Source organism: Bombyx mandarina, chromosome 08 (genome assembly GCF_030267445.1).
Source record: "Bombyx mandarina strain Sakado chromosome 08, ASM3026744v2".
Classification (NCBI taxonomy): Eukaryota; Metazoa; Arthropoda; class Insecta; order Lepidoptera; family Bombycidae; genus Bombyx; species Bombyx mandarina.
Window position 1 is genome coordinate 14793238 of NC_143215.1, and position 13279 is coordinate 14806516.

At 37.3% G+C, this 13279-nt stretch overlaps 1 protein-coding gene across 6 annotated transcripts in view; it reads left to right on the forward strand.

The window, feature by feature from the left end:
* The first annotated feature begins 263 nt into the window (after positions 1-263).
* br (broad-complex core protein) overlaps positions 264-13279 on the forward strand; it is a 160483-nt gene continuing 147467 nt past the window's right edge. For 4 of the 6 annotated variants that reach the window (XR_016323446.1, XR_016323445.1, XM_089729308.1 and 1 more), the window contains exon 1: positions 269-745. The gene's annotated coding sequence lies outside the window, so the exon portion shown is untranslated. Of the gene's footprint in view, positions 746-13279 lie in introns of all 6 variants that reach the window. The other 2 variants (XM_089729303.1, XM_089729306.1) reach the window with 2 other exon arrangements.

Here is a 13279-nt window from a genome sequence, read left to right on the forward strand (position 1 = left end):
CACGAGCAATACCTAAGTATTTTGGTTCCGAAAAAAAAAATGTTTACATAACATACCGATTTTTCAAATAAACTTGAACGCTGAAGGGCTCACCGAAACGCGCACAGACAAAAATTTCGTCTGTCTCGCTTGTGTGAGTGACACGCACACAGGCACACGTCATAAAATGCTCAATCGGTACATGTCGCACCACTACAATGAAGGGACGACGTAAGTCGCATACAAGTGCATAATTCGGCCGAGATGCAAAAAAAAATATTTGCAATGCGGCCCCTACGCGCCCGCCAGTCGCCCGCCCGCCAGGGTTAGGTAGGTTAGATTTTTGGCTCAAAACGCTCGTTGGCGATTTTTGGAAAATACATTTTAACTACAACACTAGGAAAAGGCGGTCTTCCTGCAAGCTCACAAGCGCGTCAGTACGTCGCGATTTTTTGAATAAAGAACTCGAAACGCGTCACGGCCAGCTCTCGACGATTCTAGTTGGAATTATAATAAACGATTTTTTCTAAATCGATTTAATGTGGCGAGCGTTTTGATCGACTGCGCAGGAGTCGGGCCGAATTAAAGTTTTAATTTTGCATTTCGTTTCACAGAATTCACAAAAATATTGACTTTCATTAAAAGCGAACCAAGATTTTTTATCTTCTATTAAAATAAAACTATAGTGCTCTGTGTCGTGTTGATTCTTTAAAATTTTTATTTAGATTTTATTTGGACATTGTGTTTTTCGCTGAATTCTCGCTTGGTGAGTACTTTATTTATTTTTTAATACACATTTTTTTAATTCGTTTAATGTTTTACTGTGTTTATGGTTTTCTTTTTGAATAACACTTATTAGCGTATCGATAAAATCTAGTGAATAATTATCAATAAGAAAAATAAATCTATGAACGAAAAAAAACCAGTAAATACTTATCCAATACTCGTACCAAGAAACCAGCGTACACATATTAAATAAAAGGTTTGTTTTTTTCATAGCCGTTTATTTTGATCAACCGTTCCCAGGGATAGGTCACTAGACAAGGACACGTCCTGCAATGTCAGGGACTAGGTACTGCCGAGAAAGTCAGCCATTTTGGTTGTGTGTTCTTTTTTGAAACCTACATAGTGCGCGGGCGCATGTCCGCCATGTTGTTTTGCATTTTAATTTAGTGTTTTTTTATTTTATTTCTTCTATTTTATATTTCTCTGCGCAATGTCTAGCAATGTCTGGATTTAGGATATAGTTTTTTTTTTGAAATTGTCTAGATCGATTTGGGTTTGTAAAGGTTTTATCTCACTGACTACGTGGCGGAAATTTTGTTATGAAACTCAAAATAAAATTTTAAAATACACGTAGAAGGTATTTTCAAATTAAGATGTACGCCATCTAAAATTGTTTCAGCTTTTATTGTGAGACGATAATGGTTAAATAAAATATTCAGAACATGAAAAGTTTTAAACTAAGCCACATGTAATGGAAGTATGTACGTGTGAGATCCGTTATGCTAAAACTGGTTGTAAGAATCAGGACAGCGGTTTCGGTCCGGGTAGGCACGTTAAAACTTCATAGCGACATAAAATTTTCATTAAACTGTTTTTATCCGTCACTCGTGATTGCCAATCTTTTTATTTGATGCACTGGTCTTAGATGAGGTAGCAGAAAATCTGATAGTAATGGTCACATTTGCTCATTAACATTGCCTAGTATACGACTAGTATACTCTATCAATAGGTAATGCTTTGCAGCCTAAAGATACAGGATAAATGTCGCAAGCCGCGGCAGGCAGCGGCTTGGCTCTGCCCTTGGCATTGCTGAAGTCCATGGGCGACGGTAACACTCACCATCAGGTGGGCCGTATGCTCGTCTGCCTACAAAGGCAATAAAAATAAAAAAAGCCGACAGGTTATGTTCGAAATTTCGTTATCCTTAATATAAGAGTCACAATAAAAACCAATTGTAAGAATGAGTATTCGTGAGTACATTTTGTATTTTGAACGTATCTCCGAGCATACGCTCGTTTCGCTACGCTTATGCTTTCGGTTAAAAAAATGTAATCTAAACTACTGTTCTTAGTGTATTTTAATTTGTTTTTAAAATCATCCTAACAATTCAACCTTAGTAAATGTCAGATATATTGAACATGTCCACAATAGAGAGACCCGTTTCAACTCAGCTATCCTTCGTATTAGCGGTTCTAGAAAAACTAGATAGTCAAATGTTCTATTATTTAAATTCCACTTTAAAAAGACCTCTATTCGATTAGGAGTTGTTTGTCTGTAGGGTTTATTGATGATTCCAGCTTATTTCATTTAATCAATAATAATAATTGATTTAGAACAAGATCTATACTCTATTACTTAGACAAAATGATTTTAAGTATTCTTGTGGGATATATTATTACTTTTTAATTTTTAATCAATATATATTTCATTAGACAACATTGTGAAATTAATGTATTATTTTAATTTTAGATCGTAATGCTCGTACTGTAGTTAAAAGTAGCAAATGAGATTCTATTTAAGTGTTATATTGTCGATTCGAAGTTAATAAATAATACATAGTATATTATTTGACCAGATAGCATTGTGAAATAATGATCAGATAACACCGGAGTAGAGTTGATCCATACTACCTGGAGCCACTGCGGTCATCCACAGTGCGTTTCCAGAGGTCTTTTTTGCCACGTACCATCCGGCTATGGAATGAGCTCCCTCCACGGTGTTTCCCGAGCGCTATAACATGTCCTTCTTCAAACGAGGCTTGTGGAGAGTATTAAGCGTAGGCAGCGACTTGGCTCTGCCCCTGGCATTGCTGAAGGCCATGGGCGACGGTAACCACTCACCATCAGGTGGGTCGTATGCTCGTCTGCCTACAAGGGCAATAAAAAAAAAGATATGAATGTGTTAGTCTAATTTAAGACTTAAATACTCGTAATATACTTTAAAAGTAGCAAATAAGTTTCTATTTAATTGTTATATTGTCGATTCGAAGATAATAATACATAGCATATACCGTTTGATGTTGAATTAAAGAAATTTGCATCTTTTTTTTTCTAAATAGGCAGATGAGCTTACAACTCACTTGGCGTTAAGTGGTTACCGGCTCACAGCACGTGCGATGCAGATATTACTGCTCATCTTGTTCATCGAAGCTGTTTTGCTGTTAAGTTTTAAGAGCACAAATGCGCTATCCAAATCATTATTATCTATATCTATACTAATATATAAATCTACAGTGGTTTTTACGGATGTTCCGTTATAACTACTGAACCATGCATCCGAGTGACTTGAAACTTGGTATCCATGTAGAAAACACATGTACTTAATGGATAGGCTAATATTTATATGAGTGTTGGACTCCCTAATAATTATGACAATAAATAATAATGTTAATTTTAAATGCCCAGCGAAGCGGGCGAGTCCGGCTAGTTGTCTTATATTATCATTATTAATAGAATCATCATTATAATTGACTAGTAAAATGCGTTTGCGACCAGCGCGCAACGTATGTGAACTAAATTTAAAGCCTTACCTTAATAACACAGAAAAATCTTCATTGCATTGCCAATAGCAAATGTACAAATTGGCAAATGGCAAATTGGTAAAACACGCGATATATATATCACTGACTATGACATCTATGCTAGATACAAACAAGGACTAATTTTATTAAATACCAATTTGTCAAATGTGACCGACGACTGGGCCAACGTTTGCCCAACATTTCCGCGGCCAACTAATGTCTACGGATTCTAAATAAAAATATAGTACTCTTTAAATGTTAATACTGATAATCGATTGTGTGATTTTGAAAAAGGAACTCTGTGTTCGCCAATACCAAGTGCCAATTTAAATTAAAAAAATAGGGTCCTAATCTATTTCAATATTTAAACATTGTATGTTCTCTTTTAAAATGTCAATGTGTGTTCTATAAGAAAATCTCCCTGGATTTTAAAATTATTCTGTCTCTACATTACAGAGAACGATTAGAGTGACCACAAATCTCTAGATAAATAATTCTTATTAATTCTTAATAATTCTAATTCTGTCTTTTTGTATAGTACTTATTGACGAAGTATTAGTGTTTTTTTTTTTCAAAACTATCTACATCATTACAAAAGAGAGAAAGTAAAATAAAACACAAAATAATTCGAATGAGTATTTCGGAGACGTTGTTAAAAAAACTGTTTTTTAATCTCGTACTATCAAATTATTAGTTCCCACATTTTGAATACTCTACAGTTTTTCGTCACGTAACGATAATAAAAAACGAGATTAAGCCGTAAAATTAGCGTTAATTATTAATGAAATCTTTAAGATGTCCGTCATATTGGTCAAATTTCGAACATTTGAAAAATAAGACATGGAAATGGATGATTTAGGAATCAATTAATTTATTGATTACATTAATCGTTTTAAATTTAATAGTAATATACTTCTTCACGTGTGTCAGGTGAGTACAAGAAATAAATAAAAAAAACAGTATAGGAAATAGCGTTGAGAGAGGTATAATTATTATTGTTTCCTAAATTAGCCTTTCGGACTCAGAAAATAGCAGTTAGTATCCCATAAAGGAAGTTCGAAAAAGAATGTGCACGTTGCGAGCACAACGTTTTTCAACTACACCACCGTGTCAAACTTTAAATGCCGGTGGCGAAATTCGGAACTAAAAATGTTATTAAGCGACTCTGAACGATTCCTTCGCGACTAGCGCCGTTTCAAATGCAAAATATAACTTTGTTGTGTCGAGTACGTTACAAAGAAAACGTATTTCGAGAAAGCATTGTTTTGTTTTCGAAATAAGTTGTGTCTCCATATTGCTCCAAATTGAAATCTCCCCGACTCTATAGAATATGGCGTGAATTCACTGGCCGACCTTGAGATACCGGGTTGAAATTTTTGTACGTACACCTGTGCTATTTCTCTAGGTGGACGAACGAGCTCATGGCCCGTCTGACGTTAATTGGTTACTGTAGCCATTAGATATGATGACAACGCGAATTTCGTAAATTCATGAGCGATAAAGTATCAACGTTAGGCAGCGGCTTGGCTCTGCATTGGTGAAGTCCATGGGCGACGGTAACCACTCACCATCAGGTGGGCCGTACGCTCGTCTGCCTACTAGGGCAATAAAAAAAAGTAAGGAAGAACGCGGGACGCGCTCCCCAAACTGTTTCGATTAAATCGTAATAAACACGAAATATTAAAATTAACATGAATTTCCCGCCAATTTAAATGTCAATTTTAATTACGCCGTCCGTCACTATAGTTCGTTTCGGCCATTTTGAATTGTCAGTTTTGTATTTCGAATTAAAAAAAATAACAATTATTAAATTTGAAACCGAATGTATTAGTTTATGGTATAGTATTTTAGGCAGCGGCTTGGCTGTGCTGCTGGCATTGCTGACGTCCGCGGGAGACGGTAACCATTCAACATCAGATGGGCCGTATGCTCGCCTGCCTACAAGGGCAATAAAAAAATTGTATGTGTATGGATTTATTTTTTATTGGAAGGTTCTAGAATATCAGCGTTCGAGGGTAGAATGTAAATTAAACGTATCTCTTTATATTTAGTTATTATATTTCAACAAGTAATGTCGGAAATATGCACAAGCTGATTGTGATATAGCTAACTATACCTTGCAAGTGAAATTTTCTTAGTTTTTACCAAAAACAAGAAAAGCTGAATATTTTCTAATTATTTTATCCCATTTGTTTTGCTTTCATAAATAGGCAAACATAGTAGTAAGCCATATGGCTTATTAGTAATTTCTCGAAACAATGTCTTTTATCAATTATTTTTTCTAAATACGGTATACAACCTCATAGGCTACCCGCCATTAAGTGGTTATAAGCGCCCATTGATAGCACGACGTGAATGCAGTCACCTTGAGACACATTGAGGCATGAGGTCTATGTCTCAATAGAAATATAACAGCTGCCTCGCCTTTCGAACCGGAACGAAGTACTAGTTCGCTGCAAAATGGATAGGGTGGTGCCTACCCGTGCTGGCTAAAAAACGACCCCACCACCATTTATTATGCAAATCATAAAATATCTGATTAAGACCATATTTATTTTTGGTCTTAGCCAAAAAACATATTTATTTGTACATTTCTATTGGATAAGCGACGAAATAATAATATTCACATTCATATTGTCATGTAGGTAGATAGTTTCGAGGGAATATTCTGGAAACGACGCAATATTTTTGAGTTGTTTTATTCGTTCATTTATTTGTGATTTTGTCGAAGTTCTTTGACCCATAATCTGATGTCTAGGTGTGTATTGTAGCACGCACCTTTGACCTATAAGCATTGAAATGCAAAATTATACTGTATTGTGTTACGAATAAGAATAACATTTTGAAAATTTAATTTTTACGTCGCTATGATTTAACCTAGTCCATTGACATGGCAGTATCGATGTCATTGTCAGTAAAAAATAAGTTTTAGAAAAGCCTAAGTGCGATGTTGATAAATAAAATATCAGATGGATTGGTATGGTTGGCTGGTGCTCTGGGTAGTCACACGAGATTACACAGTGATAAGTGATTACCTAGCTGAAATGATTCTGACCTTGAGATGTGAGCTGGAAGTCTCAGCTGTAGTTGTCTCAGTCTCATAAGCTGTCGTGGCCTAAAGGATAAAACGTCCAGTGCATTCGTGTTGAGCGATGCACCGGTGCTCAAATCCCAGGCGGGTACCAATTTTTCTAATGAAATACGTACTCAACAAATGTTCACGATTCACTTCCACAGTGAAGGAATACCATTGTGTAATAAAATCAAACCCGTAAAATAACAATTTGCGTAATTACAGGTGGTAGGACCTCTTATGAGTACGCGCGGGTAGGTACCACCGCCCTGCCTATTTCTGCCATGAAGCAGTAATGCGTTTCGGTTTGAAGGGTGGGGCAGCCGTTGTAACTATACTGAAATCTTAGAACTTATATCTCAAGGTGGGAGGCGTATTTACGTTGTAGATGTCTATGGGCTCCAGTAATCACTTAATACCATGTGGGCTGTGAGCTCGCCCAGCCATGGAAGCAGTAATAAAAAATGCTTGTCACGATAAATAAATATTATCTACTTATAAATTGATAAAAGTGATGTGTGCAATCGAATAAATCCTCTAAAAACATATAAATTAGTAATAAACCCGTGTGAAAAAATAGTGCAAGCACTCTATTTAACAAGATTCCATTATCTGATACTAATTATATTGGTATAAATAGACCAATAAGTTCATAAGCCATAGAGCTATAGACACGAACGCCGCTAATTTGATGCAGGAGTCAAGGATTGAGGGTATTAATTGCAGTAACAAGGTTTTCCTACTCTTCGAATCTCTGTTCATAATGGTTGCTCTACTAAAGAGCATTACTAAACTGCTGACTAGATAGGCACAGTAGATGAAGAAGCTATGGAGATAAATGTATTAAAATAAAACCATGATTTTCTAATTAATAGTCTGAGAGAGTTCCTTTACCCCACATGATGTGGCGTCGGCCCAAGCGTGTTCTCTTGTCATTCTGCATAGGTATTCTTCCTGAGTAGTAAAACCGGTCACCTATCTAACGTCAATACTCCTCAGGTTATCTCTATAGCAATAAATCCATTGTAACGTGCCATATGTCATTATAGGAACCATACCTCTTCGGTTTTCCCATTATAATGAATTGAATAATAGAAATATCATATTCAGATGGATTACTATCACAAAACTCTTTAAACCAGAATCGTTGGAGTAATATCTGAACCTTGCCTCTCAGCGCCCTTTGCTATTTTTTTTATTGCTTAGTTTGGTGGCCGAACTTACGGCCCACCTGATGTTAAGTAGTCGCCGGCGTCAATTGACGTCTACAACGTAAATACAGCACCTACCTTGAGATATGAGTTCTAAGGTCTCAATTTTTACAGTACAACGGCTGCCCCACCCTTCAAACCGAAATTCATTATTTCATTAGAAAAATTGGTACCTGCCTGCGGAGATTCGAATTTAACGTCTTATCCTTTAGGCCACGACGAATAGCAAGCAAGCGAATAAAAACTACTACGCATTTGACCATTGTGAAGTTAGCTTAGGAATACATTTTTTTTTTTTTTTTTTTTTTTTATACTTATTGTACACAAAAAGAAAATACAATAAAAACAGATTTAAAGAATGTCTAAATACTATGTACAAAGGCGAGCTTAACTCATTCATGAGTTTTCTTCCAGCAAACCATTATCAGAGAGAAATACGATGTATAAGAGGGGAATAGTGTACAATATAAGAGCTATTAAAGCATGATTTTTAAACTAAGCATTAAAAAAAAATTATCTAATATTAAATGAAAAATATATATAAATAAAAATACATAAAACAATAACTTAAATACGATTAAAGTGACAGGAAATGTTTCTTCATTTGACTCTTAAAAACTTCTAGAGAGGAACTAGCACGAATAGGTTGAGGGAGAGAATTCCATAATCGCACTGCTTGTATTGTGAAAGAGCCACTATAGCGACTAGAGCTGTGTATGGGAGTTTTTAAAAGAAGAGAAGTAGCTTGTCGACTAACTTTGCCGTCAGGAATCAGATATTCAAAGCGTTCACGGAGATAGATAGGGGCATCAGGATTGTGAAGAATAGAATAGAGAAAAGAGAGGATGTGGCAATCTCGACGTCGCCTAATCGGCAGCCACCCCAGCTCAGCCCGGAAATCAGAGACATGGTCATACTTCCGGAGACCAAAAATGAAGCGGATGCACAAATTCTGCAGACGTTCGAGTTTATCTAAAAGCAATTCAGAAGCATCTAGAAAACAGATATCAGCATAATCGAGAAGAGGAATTAAAAGCGTTTGGGCAAGATAAATTTTAGTGCGAAGAGGCAAGAATTTTTGAAGGCGTTTCAGAGACTGAAAGGAGTAAACTGTTTTTCTGCTTACTTCGGAAACGTGATTAATCCACGAGAGGTGACTGTCGATGTATAAACCTAGATTTTTGACACATTTCGAATACGCTATCGGAACGTTGTCGTAGAGGATGGGCGCTAACGAGCTGTAATCGAGAAGGCCGCACATATGCCTACCACCAACATATCTAGTATAGATGATTTTCCCTGTCTGATCACAAGATGAACTTTTTTTTTTATTGCTTAGATGGGTGGACTACCTCACAGCCCACCTGGTGTTAAGTGGTTTCTGAGTCCATAGACATCTACAACGTAAATGCGCCACCCACCTTGAGATATAAGTTCTAAGGTCTCAGTATAGTTAGAACGGCTGTCCCACCCTTCAAACTGAAATGCATTACTGCTTCACGGCAGAAATAGGCAGGGTGGTGGTACCTACCCGTGCGGACTCACAAGAGGTCCTACCACCGGTAACAGATCAGACTCAGAATCACAGAACATGTGATATAAAATATAAATATAGCTGTATAATGTGGTCTGCTACAAAGGGACTACTGCACCACGCAATGGAATGGCGCACTGACGCTCTCCGCGATGGACAGTGCATTGTGAGTCAGTCATGTTAGTCTTTTTAGCGGATTTGGTTGGGTTGTGTAATGCTATAATATTCAGGATTGCGTATGAATTGTCACTTCGTAGGATTGACGCGGTTACCCCATGTCATTCAATTCTAGTGTTGTGGTTTTTAATATTACTATCTTTTGTACCTTCTTGCTGATGGTAGGGCAACCTGTGAGCCCCTACGGGTAGGTACCACCGCCCTGCCTATTTCTGCGTTAAGCAGTAATGCGTTTCGGTTTGAACGGTGGGGCAGCCGTTGTAACTGTAACAAAAAAAAAGGAGTTTGACCGGCATTTTCTCCATTCAAGAGAGTGTGTACTGAGAAAACACTGCAATTTAAAATGATACCGTCAGACTTTTGACACAGTCTTTTATTGCCATTAAAATTCGGACAAAATAAAAAAAAAAATTTAGCAAAATTGGCTTAGCTTGATTCTTTAAAACCTCTTTTAATATTAGTCTTATTTTATTAAGGACATTTTTCTATATAAAAAAAAAACATGACTTGATGATCTCCTTTTTTATATGAATTAATATACACGTAATTGTTTCATACGCTTACAAAGTTCGTTCAATCGAATACCATTTTGAAGCTAACACCTTTGAAGGGGATGTTTATAATATATTTTTAAAATGCATATAGTCAATTCATTTAACAAACAAGATTTAGTCACAAGCGAGTTACATTACTGATCGCGTTTCTACTGTGGCACCCGTCAAGGTTGTCTCGTGTGAGTAAGCAGACGTCCAAGGGCCCGCGTCTGTGCGTTTTCCTTGTCCCTTTCAAGATGGATTACTTGCGTAAGTGTTACAAACAACGTGAGCCGATAATTATAAAAAAATAATGTGATTTTCTTTCGATAGCAAGCACCAAGTTTGGACGTGAAAGGTTTTTTTTTAAATTTGTTGCCCTAGTAGGCAGACGAACGTACGGCCCACATGTTGGTAAGTGGTCACTGTCGCCCATGGACATCATCAATACCAGGGGCAGAGCCAAGCCGCTGCCTACGTTAATCACTCTCCACAGGCCTCGTTTGAAGAAGGACATGTCATGTGTGTTTTCTACTATAAAGTTTTAAACTATTAATTCTGGCGTATTCAGGAAATCATTAGCTGTACTCATAAATGAAATATCCTTGATTTGATCAGATTAACACAAGTGATCTTTCTTAACTCAATGAAATATAACGAACCCTGTTACCAATACATAAATAGCTTTCTACGACATTAAAACAGATAATAATGTTTGTTAACTATAAATAGCCAAGCTTGGACTCGGGGGAGCTTAGTGGGGGTAGAGGTAGGGGGGCTAGGGGGGACGGAAAGTTGCACAAACGTCACCTTGACCTCGATATGCGGCTGCGCAGCTTTCAATATGCTGTCATTATTCAAACGAGCTTTTTTAAGCGTTGTAATACATCAGGCGGGCTTATAAATAATTTACTTTATAATTTTCGGGTTCTGGATTTTAAGTTAGGTTTTGCGACCTTATAAATTTTATCAGTTTTATCTGTAATTTATTTTTAAGCTGTATATAATGGATAGATTACCGCGATATGTCTTCATTATTGGGTGTTTTATGACGACAAAATGTTACCGTCCAATTGAAGACGTGTTAAGGGATTTGCGCGGTTTCATTGTTAGCTGAGATTTATCTTAACTATTTAGAACTATTTAAAAGCAGTCATTTGTTTAATAAAATATCTTTATTGTTATTGTTATTGTTACTCTACTTTTTTATTGGTTAGATAGGTAAACGAGCTCTCGACTAACCTGATGTTAAATGGTTACCGAAGCACATAGACATAAACAATATAAATGCGGCTAGCCTTGAGACATGAGTTCTAAGTCTCAGTTTTTATTGTAAAACGGCTGCCCCGCCCTTTAAGCCGAAACGCATTACTGCTTCACGGCAGAAATAGGCAGGGCGGTGGTACCTACCCATGCAGACTCACAAGACGTCCCACCACGAGTAATTTTGTTAAAACGTTACTGTAGCCCACACGATTGGAGACTTGAGGTCTACGTCTCAAAGGTAGAATATTTACGCAAATTATACTTTTTGCGGGTATGATTTTTACTACCCAACTTTTTTCTATAACCGTGGAAGTCATTCACGAACATAAGTTGAGTATGTATTTCATTAAAAAAATAATAATATCGGGATTTGAATTGATTTGAATGGGGGATTTGAGCGGGATTTGAACACCGGCACAGTGGTATCGCTCGATACGAGCGTCTTATCTTTTGGGCTGCGACGACTACGTAAGACAAAGGAGAACGCCCTTATATCATGATAGTATGATATTGACATAGAAGTAAGTGATATGTAATTGATCTAATTCATCAAGTTTTTTAATTGTTTAACGTCGATGCCGACCCATGACTACATCACAAAGTCACTATTCACGCTGAGCTACGAAGTGAAATTGTATCTTAAACCACTTATCCTACCTTTCAGATTTGAACGTAGAGGTTTCATTGTACTAACACTTAGGTTAGTAGTATCCTAACTGAGCTCACTGCTCCTATTAATGATTAAGGAAACGAAATAGCTGCAGCTAGACTAGGCACTTCTATTTGCATGATCAGATCAGTAACTAAACAGACAATTAATATCTTAGAGAGGATCTAAACCTCAGTCACCATCCTTAGCCACAGTTAAATCTTTTTCATTCTCTACTTAGTCACTGGTAGCCTAAGAGGATATTCTAGCTACACTCAGATGGGTAGGTGAGCACACGGGCTTAACCTGAGGAAATTTGCTAACACTAGCCCTAGCAAGAGCAGTGCTTTCCTGAATCGCGATCCACAGAGAAGATCCGGCGAGAAACTCGATGAGCTATTAGACCATAGTTTTTTTGATTGCTTAGATGGGTGGAAGAGCTCACAGCCCACCTGGTGTTAAGTGGTTACTGGAGCCCATGGACATCTACAACGTAAATGCGCCACCCACCTAGAGATATAAGTTCTAAGATCTCAGTATAGTTACAACGGCTGCTCCGCTCTTCAAATCGAAACGCATTACTGCTTCATTGCAGAAATAGGCAGGGCGGTGGTACCTACCCGTGCGGACTCACAATAGGTCCTACCGCCAGTAAGCTAGTTGGCTAGAGCTTGCGCAACGCCGAGACGAAACACTTCAAAACTCGTTCAAAAGCAGACATGTGCGCGGGCTTAGAATGTTCTGGAACACGTGCCTTCCTCGTTACGTTCATAATATGGTGCATGCGTACATTGTCGAGCTCGGAACGTGCCGACACCGTTTGAAGCCAGGTATAGGGTTTGTTGCTCGCGTGGTGTCTGGATGTTGATGACGTCACCGCTTTATGTGGGCTGCTGTGACGTGTGCAGTGTGTCGAGAACGTGACCAAAGCTGTCTTATTTAGCATGGCTTTTAGAAAGTTCTTGTTTAGTTTTTATATTAGCATAAGTCTCATTGTGTTATTGTGTTTTAGGTTTGAATTTAGAGAGCGCTTTTGATTTCAAATGAGATGACGAAGCTTAAAAGTTTCAAGGCAGTTTCAAGCTTGAGGGATATAATGTAGCAAGGTACATTACAAATTATTAATAGCACTAAAAATTTGTGACTAAAAACAAATAATTTAGTCACAGCGGATTTAAACTCTTTTCATAAGTTCAACAGTGTTTTTTATCACTTTCGCACTTAGCCAATTCATAATAGGCATAGATAAAGACGACAAATTTGTTCGTAGCTTGTATCCATACTTAAAAACGGAGCGATGAAGTTTTTATCTACGAGCGTAGCATAGACTA